This window comes from Tachypleus tridentatus, chromosome 11 (genome assembly GCF_004210375.1).
Source record: "Tachypleus tridentatus isolate NWPU-2018 chromosome 11, ASM421037v1, whole genome shotgun sequence".
NCBI lineage: Eukaryota > Metazoa > Arthropoda > Merostomata > Xiphosura > Limulidae > Tachypleus > Tachypleus tridentatus.
In genome coordinates this window covers 101,237,679-101,262,714 of record NC_134835.1, presented here as the reverse complement: position 1 = coordinate 101,262,714, position 25,036 = coordinate 101,237,679, and the positions used below count along the sequence as shown (strand labels likewise).

At 35.7% G+C, this 25,036-nt stretch overlaps 1 long non-coding RNA gene across 1 annotated transcript in view; it reads right to left on the bottom strand.

Moving 5' to 3' along the window:
• Positions 1-8,826: 8,826 nt before the first annotated feature.
• Positions 8,827-25,036, bottom strand: part of LOC143231402 (uncharacterized) — a 45,418-nt gene continuing 29,208 nt past the window's right edge. Inside the window, exons 6-7 of the long non-coding RNA XR_013016898.1 lie at positions 11,803-11,894; positions 8,827-9,450 (exon numbers count right to left, since the gene is read on the bottom strand). This is a non-coding gene — a long non-coding RNA (uncharacterized LOC143231402). The remainder of the gene's footprint in view (positions 9,451-11,802; positions 11,895-25,036) is intronic.

The following is a 25,036-nucleotide window of genomic DNA, read 5'->3' as shown; positions in this document are numbered from 1 at the left end:
TCACTTCTAAAGGTTCTCCCCCAACAGAGAATGCTTTATGTAACACTTCGAAAGAGATGCTCTTGTTACACTAATCCATAAAAGTGCAGATTTTAACAATATATCAATTTCTCATCTCAATGATCAAGGATGGATAATACACTGCCACCAGTTACCTACCATCACGGCCTACACACCTTTATGAGAACAGAAGTTAAACCAATCAGTTTCATGTGTCTGTAATAACTGTCCTTGTACAACTGTATTTCACCTATACAGCATTCTTGAATTAAAATCATTAAATCTCCAAAAACACTAAGATACATAATCACAAAATTTGTTTCCGACATCTACACAGAGTTTGTAGAATGTTTAAAATCCCAAACTGAAAGCAAAAGTAAAAGCGACAATGTAAGATGGAATAAGGAAATTTTATAGATAGCGATGGTGTTGAATAATCAATAGTCATGCTGATTTATTAGAATCATTTATTTTATTCTTTACTTTTTGTAATTTCAGTGATATAACTGCGAAATATGGAGATATTGTTTATATCATTTGAAATATTTTGTGTAGGATTGATATATCTTGGAAAATACCAATTAAACTATTAAAAACTTCTATATTTCTTTTTATTTGTAGATATTTGAGTACTTTTAGCACAAACATTATCCGTTATGAAAATAAAATAACTTGGACCAAAAATGGCAATATGATATTTAATTACTTATTCTTTTCTAGAGTTGATTTAATCACCAAATATGAACAGAATAATGTAATTTCAAACAAATTCTCCTTTAATTCTTTCAATTTTATAATGATATTGTACATTATAAAACATATACATACAGTAAAATTTAACAGCCAAATAACATAATTAAATATAAAACAAATAACCCAATTTATACATCATAAATATTTAACGTGCCAATGCTTACAATACATACAAAACAACAACACATAGAATACACAAAAAAATAAATACAAACGAGGATGAATATTGGCCTCACATCGCTTGGTTATGTTGTTCACATTTCTTTTCTCGTGATATAAAAGGATGCTGAATGAAAAATAAAAAAAAAATATTTGTTTAAAAAAGTACCAATTCTACACCATAAACATGTTGTTAAATCAGTCTCTGTATACAGACAGTACTGTGCAAAAGTGCTACGACAAGATAATATTTTGTCATTATTTCCATTTTACGGATATAATTCTCCCATGCGGTAACTGATTGTAGATTTCAACACAATGGTAACGCTTCACTGATCCCTCTTGACAACTGAATGAACCAGCGTAAGAATAATCAGTATTCTTTAGAATTCATGCTTGAATGAAATATAGAGATTGAAATAACTGTCATAGAACCACATGCAGTGTCTTAACAGAGAACTTAGCATATAAAACATTTATATACTGAGAAGAATAAATTTAATAGCAACCCACAAATAAAGCTTCATAAAAACAGTGTTTAACACCATACATTAAGTTTTGTTGTCATGTCACAGCTCCCAAGGCATGAAGGATTGTTAGGAAATTATAGAACTTGCATAAAAGCTTTATGTGATGCCAGCTGGACTTTCTGACAAATTGCTCTAGAATTGAATTGTTCCCCAATCGCTATTAAGTACACCATATATCTTGACGTCAAGTCAGGTAAATTTTCAGCAGTAAAATGTAATATTGTATGGGATTGATGGATATTACAAAATAAAAATGGTAAATTATGCAGTGGTGTTTGAAGTCGATGTACTCAAACTGTAAAATGAACATGCAAGCACAACAACGAATTCTTCGACTTATTAATATTGCTTTTTGATGTATGTCATTAGGGTAATAGGTTCAAAGCAAAACAAAATAAAATAGTGAAGTAACAGTAATTCAAGACATACCTTCAAGAGTTCCGAAGCTGTATATCGTTTCCGTACGTCGACTTGTAAACACTTCTCCAAGAAATCTTGGAATACGAGAGAAATGTTATCTTTTCTTTAATATCAGGTTTCCCATTTTTCGTTATGAGATCAAATAGCTGAAAAAGAAATGGGACATCATGACTTTATGTATATCTATATGTGTGATTAATGGGCAAGCCTTGTTCTGTCTTTTCTTATTAGAGTTGCTGGAAGACATTTCAACTAAATTATACAATCATTTGTGTATTCAAGTAAACGAAATCTCACTATTAAGAAGTTGGGTATTGCGAAACAATGATAATTTTTATGAGTAATATTATTACAGAAACATTTCTCTTTAACTAACGCAAGCATTAATTTACCCAAATTCTTAAAAGATCTTGAAATTTATACGAAATACTTTAAATTTATCCAGAAGGAAACTCTTATAGATTTATTCAATCATAATTTTCTACTCTCAACTCATCAAAATATTTACATACAAAAAGGAAAGTACATTCAAATAAGGAGAAAGTTGAAATTCAATCTAATTTTTCTCCATGGCTGTACGGTCTGGTTGGCAACACTTACCATGAGGGGATCTTCATTACAATAAGGAGGCTCTCCTGTATCATCTCAATAACTGTGATGCCAAAAGACCATATATCGACTTCACATCCGTATTTTTTCTTTTTAACGATTTCGGGTGCCATCCAGTACGGAGTGCCGGCCGTTGATGTTCTTTTACTTTCTTGTGATGTTATAACGGCACATAATCCAAAGTCAGCTACCAAGAATAAAATTTTCAGTTGAGTGAAAATGAAAACAAAAAATTATTTAGAAAGAATTTCAAGTTAGTCTGACAAAATGAATTTAAAGTATATTAATAATTCTTACAATTTTGTAGTCAGTATGTTAGGATCAACTTAGATAGTAAAATTTTTAAATTGTTAAAACTACTTTTTTCAGCCAGTTGTATGATATCCTTTTTTGAGAGCACGACAACATAAAGATAACATTCTTCGTGCCTATTCTCCTCCTGTCAAATTACCGATGTAACAAAACTATCTTTTCAATAATCAGACACATAATTTATAATGAAATAAAATTCTGCTATCATTTGTTAAAGATAAATTGACAACAGAAATATTCAAACAGTTAACTGTAATTTTGATTTGTGTTGTTTCTATTGCAAATTTTGATAGAAAAATAGAAACAATTAATCATCCAAATAAATCTTGTCAACGAACAAAATATTGCTACAAATCTGTTCTTTTTATTCGTGTTTCGCACTTATTTTCAGAACAAAAATTCTTAATCAAATGTGTTTCGAAGACGCTTGTATTAAAAAAAATGTAACGTCCAATAAATTATTTTATAATTTCCAAATATCTTAGGTCAATAGTCATAAAAACAATATAAAAGTAAAATTATTTTCTTCTTTGAATTCTATTTATTTAAACACCTCAAAGTAATATATGGCAATTTATTTCAGTAAAGGAGGCTAGAAAATTACTTGGCACATGACTGTGTCATTGCAAGTAAACATACGTAAAACCAGGCTTACATGTCAAATTATATACACATTTATTAAAAGAGTAATACATAGCTATGCTATGTAGTTGATATTGTACTGAATGTATTGTACATTAATATTGTACTGAACATGAGAACTGTAAACACTAATTCTTATACGTGAATATTTTTTATTTCTGAGTAAACATGATTTCCATGTAACGTATCAACATCTTCATAATGTATGTGTTTCTGTTCACGTACGAATGAAAGTAATGACTTTAATAACAAAAATCATTGCACAAGCACTGAATGCTGGCACAATATTGAAAACCAACTGATTTCAAAATTCTAATTAAAACAAGCTAAGTGCAGATGGTGTGTTTTTATTTTACATTATTCTCAGTTTGTCCATTGTGATTCAATACCAGTGGCGTGTCGAAAATATCATTTCAAATCTATCTTTTGTCTCCTACATGTCAGAGCCAAAAAAGATTTTGTTCAATAAGATAGCTTATCAGTTTGGCTGGATGGTGAGAGACAAAAGTTTCTATAAAAATATCTATACAAATGGTATAAAACTTATTAAATATTGCAATTTAAATGCTGTAAATTACTAAAATATTGTACAAGCTCAAAAGTATTGTAAAACAAGATAGCTGCAGGTGTATTTCCTTTTACATATTCAACTAATTTCTACATTTTGGCTACAAATTAGATGTGTATAAAAGATAATCCTGAAGGGTTTTAGACACCCCTGATTTTCAGTAACATTGAACAAATTATTAGGAATCTGTAAAAAGAAAACACCTGCAGTCAACTTTTTTTTCTAATAACCAAACCTGATATTATATGTCTTAAAGTTTACCTAGTTTTATGCTCCAGTCCATACCAACTAATATATTTTGACTTTTGATGTCCCTGTGTATTACACTGTTAACGTGAAGATATTCTATTCCCTGAAGAACCTACATGAGATGTAAATTTATTTCAAAGTTCGGGCACTTTTCGCTAGAACTGAGTGTAGACGTCCGACACGCTGCAGCAAGCTGCTGTAGGTACACGCACGCGCGAAACAGGCCGAAGAAATGGGTTCCCCCGTCGGTAGGCGGCGGGCGCGGGTGTTTAAAAATCCCGCTCGCTCTCATTTGCTCTGAGACTCTGTTCGAGCTGTCCCAAGGCCAATGCGTGTAGTCGGCGGGAACAGGTGGTCGAAATGCCGAAGATATCCTCTAGGGACGTCCAATCGAAAGACCCGCCGCCAACCGTTCGGGCACTTTTCGCTAGAACTGAGTGTAGACGTCCGACACGCTGCAGCAAGCTGCTGTTGGTCCACGCACGCGCGAAACAGGCCGAAGAAATGGGTTCCCCTGTCGGTAGGCGGCGGGCGCGGGTTTTAAATTTCCCGCTCGCTCTCATTTGCTCTGAGTCTCTGTTCGAGGTGTCCCAAGGTCAATGCGTGTAGTTGGCGGGAACAGGTGGTCGAAATGAGGAAGATATCCTCTAGGGACATCGAATGGAAAGACCCGCCGCCAACCGTTCGGGCACTTTTCGCTACAACTGCGTGTAGACGTCTGACACGCTGTAGCAAGCTGCTGTGTGTCCACCCACGCGCAAAACAGGCCGAAGAAATGGGTTACCCCGTCGGTAGGCGGCGGCCGCGGGTGTTTAATTTTCCCGCTCGCTCTCAATTGCTCTGTGCCTTTGTTCGAGGTGTCCCGAGGCCAATGCGTGTAGTTGGCGGGAACATGTGGTCGAAATGCCGAAGATATCCTCTAGGGACGTCGAATCGAAGGACCCTCCTCCAACCGTTCGGGCACTTTTCGCTACAACTGCGTGTAGACGTCCGACACGCCGCTGCAAGCTGCTGTTGGTCCACGCTCGCGCGAAACAGGCCAAAGAAATGGGTTCCCCTGTCGGTAGGCGGCGGGCGCGGGTGTTTAAATTTCCCGCTCGCTCTCATTTGCTCTGAGACTCTGTTCGAGGTGTCCCGAGGCCAATGCGTGTTGTTGGCGGGAACAGGTGGTCGAAATGCCGAAACAATCCTCTAGGGACGTCGAATCGAAGAACTCGCCGCCAACCGTTCGAGCACTTTTCGTTACAACTGCGTGTAGACGTCCGACACGCCGCAGCAAGCTTCTCTTGGTCCACCCACGCGCGAAACAGGCCGAAGAAATGGGTTCCCCCGTCGGTAGGCGGCGGGCGCGGGTGTTTAAATTTCCCGCTCGCTCTCATTTGCTCTGAGACTCTGTTCGAGGTGTCCCGAGACCAATGCGTGTAGTTGGCGGGAACAGGTGGTCGAAATGCCTAAGATATCCTCTAGGGTCGTCGAATCGAAGGACCTGCCACCAGCTGTTCGGGCACTTTTCGCTACAACTGCGTGTAGACGTCCGACACGCCGTGGCAAGCTCCTGTTGGTCCACGCACGCTCGAAACAAGCCGAAGAAATGGGTTTCCCGTCGGTAGGCGCGGGTGTTTAAATTTCCCGCTCGCTCTCATTTGCTCTGTGCCTCTGTTCGAGGTGTCCCGAGGCCAATGCGTGTAGTTAGCGGTAACAGGTGGTCGAAATGCCGAAGATATCCTCTAGGGACGTCGAATCGAAAGACCCGCCGCTAACCGTTCAGACACTTTTCGCTACAACTGCGTGTAGACGTCCGACACGCTGTAGCAAGCTGCTGTGTGTCCACCCACGCGCAAAACAGGCCGAAGAAATGGGTTACCCCGTCGGTAGGCGGCGGCCGCGGGTGTTTAAATTTCCCGCTCGCTCTCAATTGCTCTGTGCCTTTGTTCGAGGTGTCCCGAGGCCAATGCGTGTAGTTGGCGGGAACATGTGGTCGAAATGCCGAAGATATCCTCTAGGAACGTCGAATCGAAGGACCCTCCGCCAACCGTTCAGACACTTTTCGCTACAACTGCGTGTAGACGTCCGACGCGCTGTAGCAAGCTGCTGTGTGTCCACCCACGCGCAAAACAGGCCGAAGAAATGGGTTACCCCGTCGGTAGGCGGCGGCCGCGGGTGTTTAAATTTCCCGTTCGCTCTCAATTGCTCTGTGCCTTTGTTCGAGGTGTCCCGAGGCCAATGCGTGTAGTTGGGGGGAACATGTGGTCGAAATGCCGAAGATATCCTCTAGGGACGTCGAATCGAAGGACCCTCCGCCAACCGTTCGGGCACTTTTCGCTACAACTGCGTGTAGACGTTCGACACGCCGCTGCAAGCTGCTGTTGGTCCACGCTCGCGCGAAACAGGCCAAAGAAATGGGTTCCCCTGTCGGTAGGCGGCGGGCGCGGGTGTTTAAATTTCCCGCTCGCTCTCATTTGCTCTGAGACTCTGTTCGAGGTGTCCCGAGGCCAATGCGTGTTGTTGGCGGGAACAGGTGGTCGAAATGCCGAAACAATCCTCTAGGGACGTCGAATCGAAGAACTCGCCGCCAACCGTTCGAGCACTTTTCGTTACAACTGCGTGTAGACGTCCGACACGCCGCAGCAAGCTTCTCTTGGTCCACCCACGCGCGAAACAGGCCGAAGAAATGGGTTCCCCCGTCGGTAGGCGGCGGGCGCGGGTGTTTAAATTTCCCGCTCGCTCTCATTTGCTCTGAGACTCTGTTCGAGGTGTCCCGAGACCAATGCGTGTAGTTGGCGGGAACAGGTGGTCGAAATGCCTAAGATATCCTCTAGGGTCGTCGAATCGAAGGACCTGCCACCAGCCGTTCGGGCACTTTTCGCTACAACTGCGTGTAGACGTCCGACACGCCGTGGCAAGCTCCTGTTGGTCCACGCACGCTCGAAACAGGCCGAAGAAATGGGTTTCCCGTCGGTAGGCGCGGGTGTTTAAATTTCCCGCTCGCTCTCATTTGCTCTGAGACTCTGTTCGAGGTGTCCCGAGGCCAATGCCTGTAGTTGGCGGGAACAGGTGGTCGAAATGCCGAAGATATCCTCTAGAGACGTCGAATCGAAGGACCCGCCGCCAACCGTTCGGGCTCTTTTCGCCACAACTGCGAGTAGACGTCCGACACGCCGCAGCAAGCTGCTGTTGGTCCACGCATGCGCGAAACAGGCCGAAGAAATGGGTTACCTCGTCGGTAGGCGGCGGGCGCGGTTGTTTAAATTTCCCGCTCGCTCTCATTTGCTCTGAGACTCTGTTCGAGGTGTCCCGAGGCCAATGCGTGTAGTTGGCGGGAACAGGTGGTCGAAATGCCGAAGATACCTCATTTAAATAAAGCTCATGTGGTTCACTCCAGTTATGTAAGGGCTGTAAAAGTTGAGCCTTTTTCACTGGTAGTTTAAACTATTAAAAATTACTTCATTAAAAAACCTGGTTTTTTATATGCAAAAGCCTTGTAAAGTTTAATAAACTCTACCAAATATTATGAAGACACAATTAACATATTAGAAGTTAGAAGTATGTAAACCGTAACAAGTAAAATTGGTTATGAGTCTGGTCTTATGGGCTTTGTTGCTGTTTAAAGAATAATTTAATTAACAATCTCACTACAGGTCTTCCTATGGTTTGGGGTCAAAGGGGGTTTTGTCATCTTTGTAGACTTACATTCAAACTTTTAGTGACCTCATTTTATGAATGTACTTCAGTAAGTTTGATGTCACATATAATTCAAAGTTTAGAATTACACATTAATTAATTTCTTATTTTAAAGATAAGTGTTACAACAAAGTTCTTGAATAACAAATTTTTTTTTGTGTGCACCACCTGGTATGTTGATTGCAGCTTTGGTAGATATTAGATGTTTGTGATGTTCAAATATAACAACTATAGTTTCCTATGAATTAAAAACTCAAATTACCAATACTGAAAAGCTAGAGTGTAAATTAAAAACTTCCTATCTTTTCTATTTACAGAGTTATCACTAAATTTAACAAATCAAACATAGTGGGTACTGCCCAAATCTTCATTTTTGGAAGTACCTGCTTATGTACAGCTACTTCTGTATCTAACATGTGAATAATCATCTGAAATATCAGAATACTTCCCCCACATGGTTTACTCAGTCTTCAAAAAGTGAGAAGTTTTCAAGATTATTTGTCTTGCATCTTAATAGGAAGGGGAAAATGTTATCCAAAAAAACAGTACTTTTTTGTATTTATTACCAAAATACAGATCAGTTAGTAAGTCTGGTAAGTCACAGTGGAATGCTGCAATATTGATCAAGTAATTGGCAATACTTACTTATTTTAAAATGCATATATAAAACCTAAAAAGATCATTTTGTTTAAAATCTTCCAAATCTTAAATATGACAAAGCTTAGCAAATTTAAATACATTAAAACATCCAGGTATTAAAAGTTCATAAATAATAAAACTGAAATTTCTGTTTCATTAGATTTTAACACACATTTGGTCAGACCAAATATTGTTAAACCTACATTACTTTAGATTCTAAAATTACATAAAAATACTGTAAAAATACAGGTTTTATTCCAGCAATAAAAAACTATAACAAAGGAAATGTCAATTATTGTAGGTAGTGGTCTGAATTACAAACAACTTTTAAAGAAATAATACAATGTTATTAAAACATAAAAGAGAGACTGAGAGAACAAGTATTAATCAATGTGTAATCAATGGTAATTCCATTTAATGTTAACAGAAAATTAAAAGCTTTGAAGCAATGACAGTATAAACTTTTGAGTTTAGTAATCTTTGCACCAGTTTTCCTATTAATAAAATTAGAGGGTTTGATGAAAAATTTTAGTTTCTTGGTGACTTTAGCTTATGGCTTTTCTGCTTCTATAAACACAGGACTGTATATGGCACATCACTTATGAAAATTACCACTGTTTCTGTCAAGTACATGTTTACAAGCCATGAAATTTTTACTTGATAATACATTTATGCAGTTTGGTCAACATGTATTCAAACTGGTACAAGAAACTCCAATGAGTGTTAACTTTAGTCTACAAGTTGCAGATCTTTATTTATTTAGACTAAAATTTCCTTACATTGCAAACCTTACAAGTCAGACTACAGTAAAGCTTTGCAGACATATAGGTTTTCTGGGCACAGCTTTCTTTATGTTGACCAGAGCTCACTCCAGAAAAAACTTTTCTGCTAGAAATAAAGCAAACCAATTAGATTTAAATATCACCATCATTAATTGTGTTAAACTTGTAAAGTTATATTTTCATTTTTAAATAGGAACATTCCAAACAAGTTATATTACGATGTTTAATTATTTGATACAGAAGAATTTGTCCATCATAAAAAGGTTTTATAGATAAAGTACATAAATTCACTCACATTTTTCATAACTGTAGTTTCTCATTGGTTGGTTTGTCAACTGGTGGTTTATGTCACAAAGCAACAACACTATCTGTGCAAATATGTGATAATAATACCAAAGTCAAATATTATACAAATTAAAAGTAAAGTTAAAAACCAAATAATGTTCCAAAAGCAGCTAAAAACTTAAACAGAATTAAAAAGGGCAATGTCCCAGAAATATTTGAAAACACAATCAAGTTCGACAGTGTCACCATTGACAATGATATTGTCCATGGTAAGATGTAAATCTGTGAAAAGTGCATCTCTAAAATGGCACCATCACTCAGATTCATAACAGCACAACAGTAAAATGTAAGCTACTGAGAGTTCAATGTCACAAAAGCCACATAATAGTGCATCAATCCCAAATAAAACAAAATTATTGATTATTAACCTGTGACAGTGCATAACCTAGCCAGGACAACTTCCTCCTTCCAATCCTTACTGAAACAAGATGGCTAAAGAGAAACAGAAGATTTGACTTAGAAAAACTTATGACATTGCTCAATCCAAGAAGACTGCCAACTGGTATGAAGCTGAGCCTTGAATATAGTACTGTAGTCCATATACAGAACAAGCAAAGCAATGACAGCATCAGAACAGACCGATTTAATGTCAGCAAACTCGTTCCTGTGAATACCAACATGGCCAGTTATCCTGAAAAACTGGATGTGAATAGAAGATAGAAGAAAAATAGGCCAGCTAGTGTTGAATGTTGCGAAAACATGGTGAGAATTAACACAAACCAATTCTCTGACCAGTAGAGTGAAGAGAGTTGGTGTAAATAGAACAGTGAGTGTACTGTGTAGCTTCTATATCATCCAGAACAAAAGAAATGCTATATAACTTGACAGTGAACACAGAAACAGGGGATATTGTACGAAACCACCTAGCTACAACAAACCATGGCAGATCCAATAGACTTAACTGATTTCAAACCATCTGTGTAATTGGGAATGGAAGAATGGTTCAAAAGATGTTTGGCAATGAAAATAGTACAACCAAATGGAGTATCAACCTTCCTCAGATGACTCAGAGAAAGGTAGCAGGCAGAGGTTGTAATAAAACATACTGTGGTGGGCTGATCGATGGAGAAAGCAACGTCAATCTATGACATACTGAACTCAGTCAGCTTCACCTAAATATGAAGACCAAAGGGAAGAATGGCAGACTGTATATTCCTAAAAAGTATAACCAGTGGAAGCCAGTGTATAGACTCTGAACTGGAGATGCATGGAAAGACCCTGTTCAAGGCTGAAGTCTCAGATGGTGAATAGTGTACAGCATCTTCAAGGCCAAGGTCCTGGCATAAACATAGATAAGAGACAAATAGTCCACTTTTGAACAAAAAAATCAATCTGCTTCACAAGAGGTGGAAGAAGGGATGTGGATGTTGAAGATGTTCAGTGCCCTCATTACACTTTGTATTTCAGTCGGTTGGTTATGTTTTACTACTGTGTATATTTGACAGTTATATCATTATATTGGGTCAGAAAGGTATTGTAAAGTAATAAAATCAAAAGCAGCCAATCAGGAAATGTTTAGAAAACTGAGGTTATGCTAAAATAAAATTGTAATTGCATTTTCAGAATCTGCAGTTATTTTGTACTTCAACATTTGTTTCACTACTTTCATTACAGTTGGTGTCATGGTAGAGAAGATAAGAGAGCAAGTTTAAAGTTCTATGAAAAATAAAAAAAAACATTCATTTAGATGGTATTATAAGTAAGGTAAATTAAACATAAAAACAATGAAGAGAACACAAGTAGTTTTGTTCTTAGCATGAAAAATCACACTTTACACGGCATTACTTGACAGAGAATTCATAAATTACTGGATAAATATCTTGTAAAAGCAATTTACTTGAAATATAATTTTAGTTTACAAAAGGCTTGTAACGTTTGCATAAACATTTGCCAAAACTTACGATGATACACTTAGTATATTTAGAACATTATAGTAATTTATGTAGTTTCATTATTACATGGGATTACATAACTAGTCAGAATGACCAAGCCCAAATACAGACTTAATGGAGTATAATTTAATTGATAATGGAATATGTATGTGGATCACAATCAGTAGCTTAAATGTTTTAGTTCGAAAAGCATTTTTATAAAATTCTTTAGATACACTTACCATTTTGGAAACTTCTAGTAAGCCTAATTTTCTTTTCACTTTGATAAAACACCACCAGTGATTTCATTAGGAAAACTGCTCTTGATTGGATGCTGTAAAAAATTACTTTTCTAAATTTACTTGCTATAGTTAATTTTAAACATGAGTGAGGAATAAAATCAGGAGAATGTTTATAATACATAATATATAGTTTGTTTTTCAATGTGTCATAATTAATCGTTTTGTTAAAATACAGTTTACTACTAATTATTTGGTATTGGATACTTTTGTATTCAGGTGGTTAATTACCTCAGACACATTTCAGTTACATTCTTAACCATAATGTTGGCAAGTCTTTCTGCAGTTTTACATCAAATCTTATATATTAATTGAAGAAATTATAATAAAAAAAAAAATTATAATCTTAAAATCCCTTTTATGTGTAAAGATTAAGTACAGAAAATCTTAGTGATTTACATAACATAATTAAAGAAAAAGTTATTAATTCAAATTCTGTTAAACATTTATGAAACAAAAGTAACTTCTAAATTACAAGGTGTCAAGTGCCTCAAGGATCAAACTACTTCATGAGAAAAATAATCAATATATCTTGCTCTGATCCACCAAATACTTATGAAGTGGTGTACAACTTTGGTCTTCATACACAAGAAGGAATGGTGATGTATAAAGGACTGTTCAGAGTGATGCAACTTAAACTGATTATCAAATAAAAAAAGAGGACGTTATCTTTCTATTCAAGTCACCAGTTGGTCCTCCATAGTCTTCACTTGAAATATTGTGTGAGCTTTGTCTGAGTAATGACACTGATTTGTTGTAAATTGTTCACACTATAGTTACTAAAATTACTCCAGGGATGGAAAGGTTATATTAAGATTTCTTCAGAAAAGAGTAACAGGCAGGTTTTTCAGTATGTTTAAGAGTAAGTGGGTGATATTAATGAATCAGGCAGGTAATCCTGTTAGTGTACTATGTAGTGCTGGCTTATGACTCTACACCATATTTTATGCACAATATCTTAAGGAAGATCCAGAGGCATGCTCTCCCAGAAATATTTAAAATCAGAAACACCATTCTCTCTATTTTCTGGTCTCTTTTAAAATAAGGATATAAAATGTGATTAAATTTGCAATGAACATGTGATTTAGTATTTTCTTCATTAGGTGTATAACATGTTTTCATAAATGTTATAACTCTTCTCCCTTCATTAACATGAAGATGACTTTGAAGTATGCAAAACTTTTTGGTAAATATAATTTTTTGGGGGGAGTGGGTGGGGTGGTTTGATTTACTGGCTGAATCTGAAGCAATATGACTATTTTAATTTCGTATGAATGAGTAGAGAATGCCTATTAAGCACATACTACTGACCATACAATCTTCTTTACATTTTTCTCTCTCTCACAATAAAGTATTTAAAATGACTTTAAAACATATTCCTTTAATTAAGGACCTGAAAGTTCTGTTAAAATAATGTTGATGACTGAGATTTTACAAAATAAAAAAGAGCTTGTTGATAAGGCATATACAAAACAAAAGTAACTAGACAGAATTAGGTAGCTTCTCTGTTTTCAACTGAAACAGGTGATTGACTTACCTGGTAACTTATGAAAAGCATGTTAAGAGCATTAAAAAAAAACAACAGATGTTATTGAAATATATAAATTAATTCAGAAAGGATGAATGTGTTGTGATTTCTTGTGATATATCTAAAAACCAAAGGATAAGAATATACAAGTTTAGGATTTTAAAAAGACATACTAGATTTCAGGTAAGACCAATTTTATCCTCTTGACAAGGTGTTATAAATAAACAATAAATTATCACTAGCATTAGTGTACAGCAACACCTTGCAAGATAGGAATAGACTCCAAGGGTGCATCCAGTGGCAAAGACAGGGTGGGCACATGCTAATCAACCAACAACGCCACCCCTACATGAGCTCGTCCATCACACAGCCTGTCATTTCTGTACAAAAAAAATGCTGAAAGGTGACTGTATTGGCAGGTTTCTGAAATGTTTCCTGTAAGGAAAGGCATACAGAATGGTAGGAAGCAATCTGTGTTTTGATGTCATCCAGATTACAACGTAAACCTCGACAATTACACTGTATCAAGTTGGACATTATTATTTATGTACAGGTAAAATGGGTGAAGAGCCCTTCTGTTTTTGACCATGTCTTTTTTTCTTTACTGTCTTTATTTGAGGGAGGTCTGTCAACCTCCTTGTATCCTGACCTGTGTCGATTGGGTAGGTCTATGCTGTTTAAAAAGGGTTCCAGCAACTGAGGACAAGAACAAATGATCATTTTGCATCTTGTGGTGGGAGAAGATGATGCACCCAAAGAAATGCCTGTACCCAGAACCAGAGGAAGTGGATCTTGGGATTTGCTGGAATGTATGTTAGGGACAGAGATGGATGTTAAGTTGATTCATCAACTTTTTTAACAATGCAGGCCAAAATCCTTTTCATTTGGTTTGAGAATGATTCTTTTGGAGGCACAGAGATATCTGTCTGCACTCCCACTGTAGTTGTGGGATGACATGCAGCAACATACATCTGAGATGACGTGCTAGACAGCAATTTTCAAGCCTCAGGATAAGTAATGTTATGAATCGTTTTCAAATGCTGCATCTCTTATTCTTCCAACCATTCTGGGCAAGAACAAGCACATGACGTCTTTGAGCGACCAAACACTGACACTGGAAATATCTGAGAGGGTTTGTAATGTATGGCTATACCCTGCAATTAAGATAACCTGCCTTGATGGTGGCAGGTTGACGTGGTAATGTAAATATCAGAATAAGGATGTGTTACACTCATACTGGTAGAGGGTTGTTGAATGCTAATTTGCACATGTGGCATACATGTGTAATTAGATAGTAATTCAAAGCTTATAGTGAGTGACAATCTGTGCACTAGAAGGAAATCATATGAAAAATAGCTATAACTGTGAAAAGGGTGGGTAATTGCACTGGAATTTCAATGTGTGTTTATTCAGTAAAACTTTATGTGTTATGTTATTTTCCCATTCTAACTCTACACCTCATATACCATGAAAGAAAACATATTGCTATTTTTATTTTCAAGAATCACTTCATGACACATTTGGTTGTCTTAAATAGTTTTAAGCCCTTAACAATATATATATATTTATGCTTTTATTACTCTTTGAACTGTGTTTAACTAATGATATCACCACACAAGTTGTGAACCACTTTGTAAACATGTAGCTTACGTTACCCTAAGAAATTATGTAATGCATTGGTTACTAATGAGCATATCACAGGAAAATGTTTTTTTTTTTTTTATTTAACCTAATCTAAAACTTATATTTTATTTACCTTTACAACAATAAGTAAACACATGAAAACAAGAAATATAATACTTACCTGGGTGGTTTTTTATCAACTCTTAATTAAAACTATTATTATAATGGTATTACTGCACTAAATGATTTTTAGTTAATCAAAAATGCAACAAAGAATACAAAATAACATGCTAAAAGCACATATTGTTCTAGGACTATCAAAATTTTCTGGCTTTCTTACTATTTAATAAGACCCAATAAAAATTTAGTTAATTATAATGAGCGACTTATGTCAAATTTTGTACTTCTTCGAGAAGTGGTCAATAAATAAGAGAAGAGGAAATACTTAAAGAGCAAATATCACAATACTGAAACAATGGAAAATTGAAGATATTTTTAAATGTTGTCTTATAAAACTAGGAAATTAAAACTATAATTTCCAAATTTATATTACAAGCTAAGTTTTGTTGCCAAGTTTACTTACCATGATAATAAAAGTAATTTAATTAAATTTTGAATATAACTCAGTAAATTCTCATGACATGCCTCTAGCAATATGATTAATGTAAATATGAAAGAATACAAGCCCAAGCACTGACCCTCAGGTACTTCACAAATAACAAGGGTACAATTTAATTAAGGCATTCAAGTGATCAATGTTTTTGAAAAGTTTAAATAGTCTCAAACCAGGTACTCTGCATGCAAACCATAAATATGTAAAAAGCCACTGATCATGTGAGTACTTAATTAATACACTGAACTTTCAGAAAAACATGCCATTCACATACCGGTTGACTTGCCAAACCTTTATCTTTATTTATAATTACTTTCACTTTCATTTCTTTCATAAATTATCTGATATTTCCAGCTGTTATTTCATTCAATTGATCCAAAATAACAGTTCTTTTCCAATAAATGATAAGACTGATACAGCATGCATGTTCACATAATGTAGGAATTTTACCTTTTTTTTCTCAACATTTTACTTATGTTTATTCATTTTAAATTTTAAGTTTCTTTCAGTTTGATCAATGCATACAACAAAGTTAAAACTATAGCTTGCCAAAATTCCATCAGTGACAGCCTTTTATTTACTAGTATTCTTCAGCTTTCCTCACTACCAAATTTAGAATAAGTTGACTAAATTTCATTAAACAATGTTTATACCCCATTATGACAAGAGGGCACAACGTTAAAATTTAAAAAACAATGGCAAGGTACCAGCAAGACTTATTTTTATATTAGCGTGACTGGTTTATGAAATTAGTTATTGTTAGAACTAGTGGAGGTCAGTACTTACAGAGAACTTAAAAGAGAAATCAATGTTTTCTTTCTGAATAAAATCTCTACTTTCTCAGAAAAGGACATTTACGGACAGCCATGTAGGAACAAATGGCACCTCGCTGTACTTATTTAATGCTTTTAATAAACAATTTTCATAAGTTACTTTTTAACCCATTTCATAGCTTTAAGCCATCCTAAATGTTAAACTAAACAACCATTCAATGTATTATGTTTATTTCTAAATTCCAGCACTTTTCTCTGTATTAAGTCATCTACATCTATTCTTCACACATGTTAAACTATTTCTTCAGTCACCTCCAAAACCTAGGGTACATATTATGATCCCACACTGTAGCTCAAACCATGGGATATTTTTAGTAAAATGTGAAATATTAAAGAACAGTCACTTAAATGAACCATTAAATTCTTACCATTAATTAATATTAAGCTTTCTTGATAACAAGAAACCCACTTGAAACAAAAATGTATTTCAGAACAGTTAGAATTGATATTGACACTTTTAATAAATGGAGAACATTTTGACCTTCCTAGGAAACCTTCAGGTTAATAGAGAAAGTTTGCAACTGAAGAATGCTGAGCACATCTTCGAGACAAGAGTATAAACAAGTACAGGATTGTGGATTGGTGTTGCAGTTGGATGTAAGGTTATGAATTAGTATAGATATAAAGGTGTTCCCTTATATAGGTTTCATTTTAATTTTATTTGTTGTATATGTAGGGCTCCTTTGATTTTCTATTTGTTTGCCTACTTAGCATCTGGATGTCTCCTACGATAATGTGTTTATTACATTTGCAGTGTTCAAAAACGTGCAAAGATGTTTTTTTGTGTTCTTTTAATCAAGTTTCCATTTTTCTGCTTTTTTCCCCAATATAGAAGTCATGGCAGTTGTTGCATTGTATTTTATAAATCATGTTTGTAGTTTTATGTGTAAAAACATGTCCCACATCGTTTTTACATGTAGGAAGTTGTGGGCTTGAGCACCCACGTCTCACTGTCCTAACTTCTATTTCTAATTGTATATCTGTTGCTACTCTATTTCTTATATGAGACTGGTGAATGGAGGTTAGACTGATAGACAGTGTATCCCCACTGCAGTGTGGGTCCTATTTCTTCAGTAACCTCAAAACCCTTGGGTACATATTATGATCCCCCACTGTAGCTTGTACCCTTGGATATGGTCAGTCAATGCAGCATTTTTTATTTAATTCGTTTTTGAGTTACAACAAACTAACAGACACATGTGAATTCTATGATTATTGATATTCCATTTCTGCCTTTACTAATGCACCATTAATGTAAGAAAAAGTTATAACTTGCATAATTGTCAAAGTTTCCCATTTAAGCCTAAAACAGTTCCCCTGGAAGTATACAAACAAGCTATTGATACATATAAATATCAAATGTCCCAAAATAAGACACTGATAAACTTAAAAGAAATTATAATGGTTATTCTAATCATATGATGTATATTTTATACCATACTCTACTTCCTACTTAATTAAATTTTTATTCACTTCTGGAACTCTTCCAACAAATACAATAATTAGGTGTCATGCAGAATGATACAAAAATATTAAAATGATTAACACCAACAGAGAATGCCTTTAAAAATTGCATAAACCTCACAAACAATATTATAAATAAGTAAGAAAATAAACATTTTATTAACATTGTAAAAACTTCTAAGTATCAAACATTATTATACTGTCAGTGAAAATATTTAGTACTAAATATTAAGCTATTTGTTAGACCTCAAACATGATGCAAGAACATCACTAATTGATGGTTTAATTACAAGTACTCAACTAACAAAATTAAAATCATACAACAATAGAAAAATGGCCCTGGAAATATTATAGGCAATATATATTATTCATTTACTCAAATTATTGTTAATATAGTATCATTCCCACTGGAATTATTAACGAAACTAATTTAAATTCTCTTACGTCTTACTCTTACTTAGTGGCCTGGAATGGCCAGGTGGATTGAGGCGTTTAACTGGTAATCTGAGGGTCGCGGTTTCGAATCCCTGTCGCACCAAACATGCTCGCCCTTTCAGCCGTGGGGGAGTTATAAGGTTACGATCAATCTCACTATTTGTTGGTAAAAGAGAAGCCCAAGAGTTGGCGGAGGGTGGTGATGACGAGTTGCCTTCTCTCTTGTCTCACACTGCTAAAGTAGGGGCGATGAGCCCATAGACCTCGAGTAGCTTAGCGGGAAATTCAAAACAAACAAACTCTTAGTTATTACTTCGTTTTCATCACATGTTACAACTTCCTTCGCGCTTTATTACTAACAAGTTAAAATATGTACTTAAAATTATAATTAAAACTAAGCCTGGATACAAGAGGCCTACATATACATAACAAGTTGGTGTCTCTTCAGTTTCCAGATAGCTAAATCTGGGTCGAAATCGAATAAGGTTTTGGTTTGGTTTTTGGAATTTCGCACAAAGCTATTCGAGGGCTATCTGTGCTAGCCGTCCCTAATTTAGCAGTGTAAGACTAGAGGGAAGGCAGCTAGTCATCACCACCCACCGCCAACTCTTGGGCTTCTCTTTTACCAACGAATAGTGGGATTATAACGCCCCCACGGCTGGGAGGGCGAGCATGTTTGACGCGACTCGGGCGCGAACCCGCGACCCTTAGATTACGAAGCGCACGCCTTAACGCGCTAGGCCATGACAGGCCCGAAATAGAATAAGACATTCAATTTCATTTCGTGTGAATCAGATTCTGAGTCATAATTTATCTTTTCTTCAAAGCTTAAGTATCAAATATGTCCCCATAATGAACATATTCTAGTAAGCGCAGATTAATAATATATTATTGTGGTGATACATAAAAAATTTAATTAACAGGAATCAAATTATTAACGCTAACTACAAATTTGAATGACGACACTTACAAATTATATCCTAACTCAAGCACGCCGCCTCATCTTCACAACTTTCACCTTTGAATTAGTTTCGCCAATAACAGCGTTTGTGACGACTTCACATAGACAACATTTTAGAGAAGCATAAAAAAATTAATAAATGTGTTTCTTTTGTTAGTTTGTTTTTTTAAATTTCGCACAAAGCTACTCGAGGGCTAACTGTGCTAGCCGTCCCTAATTTAACAGTGTAACACCAGAAGGAAGGCAGCTAGTCATCACCACCCACCGCCAATTCTTGGGCTACTCTTTTACCAACGAATAGTGGGATTGATTGTCACTTTATAACGCCCCCACGGCTGAAAGGGCGAGCATGTTTGGTGTGACGAGGATTTGAACCCGCGACTCTCGAATTACGAGTCGAACGCCTTAACCCAGCTGGCCATGCCGAGCCGTTTGAAATGATAGGGTACAGTTTGTTTATTTCATTTTTCAATTTCGTGCAAATCTACATGAGGACTATTTGCGCTAGTGTCACGTTTTGTGTTGATTGGTCAAGAAATGAGGAATTCGTGGAAGGAAAATTTATTCAATGATAGTTATTGTTTCACTCGACAATAATATTTGTAATTGTTTAAGTAATATTGGCTGTTGTCGTTTATTGATAAAACAATGCATTACGTAACAATAATTAAAAAGTAATGCTTAGATACGGAAAGACAAATACATTTACGAAATATAGTTACTACGTGACAAGTTAATGAACGATAGCAAATAAAATAATCGGAATCTGGGAAATAAGGATCTCAAGTGAAATAAGTTGCCATAGCTTGATATTTTGCCATGTTTCCTGAAGGAATAAAAACTATACGTTTGAGTATCGATGGAATCAGACACAGGATTCCAGTTGAAACGCTCTCCAAATGTGAAGTAGGCAGTTCCCTTACCACTCCAGTACGTGAACGACCTTGGTATCTGCCTAAAGATAAGAAATATCAGTTTCAAGAAGGTGGGACCATATTCCCTTTATTTATTCATTATATGAAGACAAAACATTTCATTGTTCCTGGAGACGATGAGAGTATTAATACATTCCTGCAGGGAATTAAATACTATGAAACTGAACTAGCAGAAGTTCTTGTTTCACAAAACCTCACTTTTCTTCAATTTCAAAAAGAGCATGAGGATGATTTCATCAGCTGCATTGATGAAACTTTAGTCTTTCAAACGGAATTTATTGATCGTGGATATTTAATGACCATTCACGGCTCAAAGAAAAGATTGATGGAAATTTTACCAAAAGTGAAACCAAAGGCTGACAACCAATTTAGAAATCTTGGATGGAAGGTGTCCATGTGTTTTAAAAAGTATTACAAGTTTGTAAAGGCATTATATAATTGCATTCTCTTTCAATCTGTGTCAAGGATAGGATACACCATCACGTGTTCTTCTGAGTGGCGCAATAGATCAACTGAAAATCTCACAACCCAATAGTTACTTTATAGACAACGCATCATTTGGAAAGAACAACCAAGACCAAACACGACTAAAATTAAAAATGCAGTTAACCGTATTTTTAAGAGATTGAAATTTTGGAAAGCATAAAAAAGTCTATTCTTAATTTGAATTAAACTTAATAGTTACTAGTTTCAAATTTACATGTACTATTATTATTATAATTTATAGTTTTTGCTGATATTATTTGAGAGCAGTACAGTCTCCATGACTGCTTCCCTGAAGTTCATAGCTCTATGTGAAAAATTGATATTGATGTTAAAATTACTAATTGAATAAACGTTTAAAGAAGAAATAAAATAATGTAAAATTTATGTAATTTAAATAAAAAAAACAGTTTCGTAACTCTGCTATTACTCATTCTATGTTAATGTAAAGTCTTTTTTGTGTCTGTAGCTCAAATAAAGATTATTTTGAAAAGACACACGCGTGTGTGTTTTTCTTGTAGCAAAGCCACATCGGGCTATCTCCCGTGTCCATCGAGGGGAATCGAACGCCTTATTTTAGTGTTGTAAATCCATAGACTTACTGCTTTCCTAGCTGGAGATTATTGTTATATTTCTGAATAAAAGATTCTTCGAAAGTTTTTTTCCTAAAAGTGTTATGTATAAACAAATATTCAAAGAGCAATAAAGAAGCTGAAAAAACCTACATTAGGATATTTTACACAAGCGATTTATATTAATTCATTCTAATTTAAAAAAAAATTGTATATTTTGTACATATTAGAAGTTGAAGGTTCGAGCAACAATATGTCGCTGAACACGATTTGTATCTTCAGGTATGAGGGTAATTTTAGAGTGGAATCAATCCTGTTATTTGATTTAGAGTAGATAGGTGAAGACTGATTTCATTCCTTTTGGTCAGCAGCTCTAAATTAGATGTGAATATATCTGAACCTCAATAGTCTCTGACACCAGAATCATCAAGGAAGATACACGTAAGAAGGATCTTCAAAGAAAATCGTGACACAAACATAAGGCTTATTTAGTTCATTTAAAATTGGAACAACATGATTTGGCGTGAACTGGCGTGTATTTTAGTATGGCTTATATTTTGTTTTAATGATTATATTACACAAATCACGGGTAAAGAGAAACAGTATTTAAACATTTGAAAACTTACAACTTTTTTTTATCCTCTCATCACTGACTGACCATTCAGAAAAGACTTTGAGAAAAATGTATTGTATTCTAGAATATTTGTCAAAATAAGTAAAGATAACAACGCTAAAATCAGGAGTTCGATTCCCCTCGGTGGGCTCAGCAGATAGCCCCATGTGGCTTTGCTATAACGAAACACACACAAGTAAAGATAAATTACCTCTGATGAGCAAACAGTCTGCTTTAGTGGAAAGTTTACTGTTAGATCTCATATGGTGTCCTTTAAACGTCAAATTACCAAGCTTCTTATGTATATTATTCACAACAGATGTGACCTATATAATTCAACTTATTAAATATTTCCTATTTTTGTCTGTTACACCAGAAATGTAGGATAAAATGACTCATTCTCTAGTGTTAAATGCTTAGAAAATTGAAGCAACAATTAGTGGGTGTAATGTAAACACTTACATATATATATTACTTCTTGTGTCTTGTGTGCTACTAAGGACCCTATAATCAGTGAAGTGATGATTCAGAAATAAGTTGTCGAATATATTACTTTAAAAAGCCAATATGGACTTCACCGATACATCTATGGATTATAAGAAGAAAACATTGGTATTCAGAATCACTTAAAATATCAATGAAATAAAAAGTTCATATCCTTTTCACGAAATGTGTAGAGATAATAGTAGTAAGTAGAAATTTACAAGTATAGTTTACCTTCCTTGAGACGAGTACTTTGAACGACGTTTGGTTTCATTTCTATGTATTTTCATCAGGATGAGATTTATTGTTATTTGCCGTTGACATCCTTGATTAGTAGTTTAATGTGGCTTTTAAGGATGCAACCGCAGCAATAGATTATCGTTCTTAAAGAAGAAATCATGTAATATTATTAACGTAAAATGTTACTTAAGGAAGACAATATAAAAACAGACAAATTTTAAAAATAAGTCCACTGATAGCGAAATGACTAGTTTGAACCCAAGATCGTTACATAGAGATGTTGCATCACTCGGATAAAAGAATGACAAGTTACAACCCATTATCGTTACACAAAGATGTTGCATTGCGGCTCAAGAATAATGGTAGAATGTGATCCACTGAATTGAAATTGTAGAATCGTTCTGTTCAGGAATAAACGTGGCAAGACAAATTTTATTGCATCCTACAAAATATTTTGCATGGTAATTTTCTATTAAAGGAAATATTCACGATTACTACATAGTTTTGTTTGAATTTCGCGAAAAGCTTCACAGGGGTATCAGGGCTAGCCGTTCCTGATTTAACAGTGAAAGACTAGAGAAGGCAGCTAGTCATCACCGTCCACCTTCAACTCTTCGGCTATTCTTTTACCGACGAATAGTGGGATTGACCGTCACATTATAGCTCCCTCACGGTGAATAGGCAAACATGTGTGGTGGGACAAAGAATGAACCAGAGAACCGAACGCACTAACCACTTGGCTATATCAGGCCGGGAGTTTTGGCGTAGCAGTTTATGTGTAAGTGTCCAACAAGGGTAAACATTTAATAAATAACCCTTTCAGACTAGTTTCAAACATTTATAAACTAAACTCTTGTCTTATAACAACGCTTAGGACATCCGGGAACTTCTAAGAAGTATGAACAGAAAGAATGATCAACATCACCATATATACACCCTTGTAAAGAAGTAATTCACTCACAGGGTATCAGCGTTGTTCCTGTAATGAGGTGAAGCCAACGTTGGTTTCTGAAAGTTTCATAAAATATCGTCCTGCCAACTGAAGTAAGCAGATACCTTAACGCAGATATCAGTAAGTCGTCTGATTACAAGAAGCCTTAACTATATGTTTAATTCTTTGTCAAAAATTTAAGAGTAATTTAAATGTCTTTCAATCCAAGTTCTTTACTAATTAAATATAAAAAACGCACATACATTGCGGCGCATCTGAAGGTATTCAGTAACTACAATGGCAGTGCTGTAGGGTTTATTGATCTATTACATTATTCTGACTCATTAGGAAGCTGTGAAAGCAGGTTTAACAGAAAACAGTAACTTGACGTGATTTTCTTTGTTTGTTTTTTAATTTTGCGCAAAGCCACACGAGGGCTATTTGCGTAAGCTGTTCTTAATTTAGCAATGTAAGATAAGAGAAAAGGCAGCAAGTTATCACCACCCACCAACTCTTGGGCTATTATTTTACCAAAGAATACTAGAATTTACCGTCACGTTATAACACACCAATGGATGAAAGGGCGAGTATGTTTGGTGCGACAGGGATTCGAACCCGCGAGCCTCGGATTACGTGCCTAGTTTTTTTCTATTCTTACAGTTTATTTGTCTTGCATACCAGCGGATCTTTATTTCACCTATCACAAATGTTACAATACTATCAAATCTCACGGCCCGGCATAGTCAGGTGGGTTAAGGCGTCCGACTCGTAATCCGAGGGTCGCGGGTTCGAATACCGATCACACCAAATGTGCTCGCCATTTAAGCCGTGAGGACGTTATAAGTTATGGTCAATCCCACTATTCGTTGTTTAAAGAGTTGCCGGAGACTTGGCGGTGGGTGGTGATGACTACCTGCCTTCCATCTGGTCTTACACTGCAAAATTAGGGAAGGCTAGGGCAGATAGCCTTCGTGTAGTTCTGCACAAAATTCAAAACAAGTCAAACCAACCAATCATTTGTGTGTTATTAATACTCATTTCACAAGTACAGTTTCAGAGAAGTCTTGCTTAGTTGTTCAAACTAAAGGTTAGACCATAAGTTCTCTAAGAGGTTAACAGGTCATCTAAACTGTTTATAATGTGCTTTATAATAATAATAATAATAATCTGTAATATCACATAATATATCTTTCTTATTGGACAGGTTATCATCTTCACTCCCAAATCTTTGCTGCGTCACCCAGATGCAAAATCCAGTTTTGCTGACGTGATTGAAGGTGCAGTAACTTGTTGATTTTTCCACATATACTAAGCTAACATTTGCATCTAACTTTCCACTAGTTACTACGTCTAGATTTGTGCATTCAGTTCAGCCATAGGAATTATCCGTTTTTTTTTTTGACATCACTATTTTGTTCCTAAATGCAAAACTATACAATAGGTTGAGCTTTGCTAATTTTGGG